This window comes from Medicago sativa, chromosome 8 (genome assembly GCF_051527215.1).
Source record: "Medicago sativa cultivar Bolivia chromosome 8, Bolivia_mono, whole genome shotgun sequence".
Lineage (NCBI taxonomy): Eukaryota > Viridiplantae > Streptophyta > Magnoliopsida > Fabales > Fabaceae > Medicago > Medicago sativa.
This window is the reverse complement of record NC_140756.1, coordinates 8,798,677-8,801,821: the sequence shown is the minus strand read 5'-3', so window position 1 is coordinate 8,801,821 and position 3,145 is coordinate 8,798,677.

The following is a 3,145-nucleotide window of genomic DNA, read 5'->3' as shown; positions in this document are numbered from 1 at the left end:
GATCATGAAAAATAAATTTCAGATTAAGAGATATGATAGTGGTAAAAAAAATAAGAATTGTGTGTTTTGTCCATAAGGTTATAACAAATAGAGTGATTTTATAGTAATTTTATCGGTTTATTGAAGGAGTTTGAGATATTTGGGTAATTAATTTACCAAAAAATTAAACTCAATTAAAAATACGCCACAACATTTAAAAATGTTCAATAAAGATGTATTTTGTCAACTCAACATAACACGTCAACGTTTTTCTATCGTGAAATCCCAATGAAGACCAAAACTGAAGGAAGTTGAAATAATAGAGATTGATATTATAAAATATTGCATGAAAGCGAACAACATCAAAAAACTTCAATTTAATATAAAAATTATACAAACAACGTTGAAAAAACTAACGAAATAATTCATCAAAATGTTTAGAGTTTCAAGGCCACCAACAATGAGTTAGATCATCACAAAGCACACAACTGAGATTGACACCACATCATCACCCAAAACTTTAAAAAATTATGTATAATTGTCATCTCACTTATATGTTTTTCAAGATCTACTTGCATCTATTGTGGAACTTTAAGTCACAATTGACACTTTAACATATCTCCCATAAGTGTGAGACTCTTGCGTATGAGGTCCGGTGACATAGCCAAATAAGGTCAACCAGAGGCACAACATGGTAAAAAATGTGGGTTGATAGTGGTTTGATGGATGGAGGTTTATGATCATCTTTCATAAAAAAAGAGAAAGAAAATTAGAAAAAGAAAGAATATAAAAAGAAATTTAAAGATAATAGAAATGATAAGGGAAAAAAGTAGTGTGTGTTTTGTCCATTGAAGTGTTAGGAATAGAGCGAGTTACCGATAATTTTATGGGACAGTTGAAGGAGTTGAAGATTTATCGGTAATTATTTCACCCAAAAAGAGAATCAATTAAAAAAATATCACATCATTTTTAAATGTCTGATAAATATGTAATTTGTTAATTTAACATAACACGTCTACATTTTTCTATTACTAGATCCCACCAAAAACCAAAAGTGAAGGTATTTAAAATAGTGGAGATTGGATAATTTTTTTCTTTCATGAAAGTGAACATTGAAAAACTTATATTTAATATAATAAAATTAAACTAATGAAATCCAAAAACTAAAAAAATAGTTCATCATAGTGTTTGGAGTTTTGAGTGAGCTTATAATGGATTGATCATCACATTTAACTAACGAAACCCCAAAAATGAGATTGACACTACATCTTCACCAAAACCTGAAAGACATTATATATATTGGTCATCTCACATTCATGTTTCTCAATATATACTTTTGCTTTGAATGTAGAAGTTTAACTCACACATGAAACATAAACATATCACTATTATGTGTGAGACAATCCGTATTTCGATCCGGCGAGAGAGCCAAAAAAGATCAAAGGCATAACATGTTAAAAAATGTGGGTTGGTAGTGGTTTTATAGAGAAATATTTTTGTTCCTTTCTTTCATGAGAAAAAAGAAAGTATATTAGAAAAAGAAAGAAGACGAAAAAGGAATTTGAACATGAGAGAAATGAAAAGAGAAACAAGTAAGGAGTTATTGTTTTTCTCTAAGAGTATAAAGTATATAACGAGTTACCGGTACTTTTATACATTATTGAAGGAGATAAGAATTAATGTTCAATTAATTTACCAAAATATTTGACTCATAAAAAAAATGCCACGACAATTTAAAATGTCTAATAAACATGTATGTATTTTTTATGTCAGCAAAACACATCTACATTTTACTATTGTCGGATCTTATCAAAGATCAAAAGTGAATGAATCAAATATAACGAGAGGTTGAATAATTTTTTGACATTTGAAAACTAAAATTTAAGATAAAAAATTAAACAAAACGACATTCAAAAACTAACAAATAAAATTATCACAACGTTGGAACTTCGTGAGAGTCCGAGTTGAGTTGTATGATCACATTAGGCTAGGGTGTTCGCGGTGCGGTTTGGTTCGGTTTTGAGGCTAAAAGTCATCCTGAACCGCAAGATAAAAAAGCATGTGGTTTGGTTTGGTTCGGTTGACTTTTAAAGCACAATCCGAACCAAACCAAACCAAACAAATATGGTTTGAGTTGGATCGGTTGGTGCGGTTTTTTTGAGACAATACAATTTTTTGTTTACAACATTAAAATCGAGTTAAAAGGTAACACACAACATATTTTCAGCAAGGTTCCGACAATGTTTTTAATTTCATTCCACATTAAATTTTCATTTTCACGAAACAACATAAACCAAATTAAAAATGTGGACAAAAATTAATTCTATTATGTAAAAAATGTAAAATACTTATATTTTATCATTCTCTAAAAGTTCAAGTAGAACATAAATACATTTTTGAAATAAAAAAGCAAAGAAGAAACTTAACAAGAGAAAAAATATGTCATTTATAAAAGTTTTCATTGAGTTTCTATGAGTATTGGTCTAGGTGACATAGATTTTAATTAGTGTTTTTATTATGTTGCGGTTTGGTTTGGTTTGGTTCGGTTGGTAAAATGAAAACCGCAAACCAAACCAAACCATGTGGTTGAGTAAAAAAGTGATCCGAATACATCCAAATCAAATGCGAGTTTTTGCGGTTTCGGTTTGGATTGGTTCCGTTTGTGGTTTTTGTATTGGATTGGTTCAGTTTTGAACACCCTTACATTAGGCTAAGAGCAATCACACGAGTGAGATTAACATCAAACCTTCATCCAAAGTCTCAAGGCATTACAACATGGATCATATTATTATATGTTGTTCACATCTACTCTTGCATACAATATAAAATTTTAACTTACACTTAACACATTAACATCTCTCCATTAAGTTTCGCATTCTCCATGTTCGTGATCCACCACCTAGAACACTCCCTCTCCCCTACAACATTGAACCGGGATATCATACCACGGTTGGACTTTTTGGTGGAGCCAACAATAATGTGGATCAACACATCGGAGAAAGGGCAACAACACACGGTGAAAATGAGACTACGGTTTCATCCAAAACGTTAAGGCTTAAGTATGAGTTTTTCACTCTTTTGATGTTCAACCTGCACTCTTTCATCTAATGTTGAACTTTAACGGACTTCTGCTACATCACAATATTATCTCCCTTAAGTTTGACGG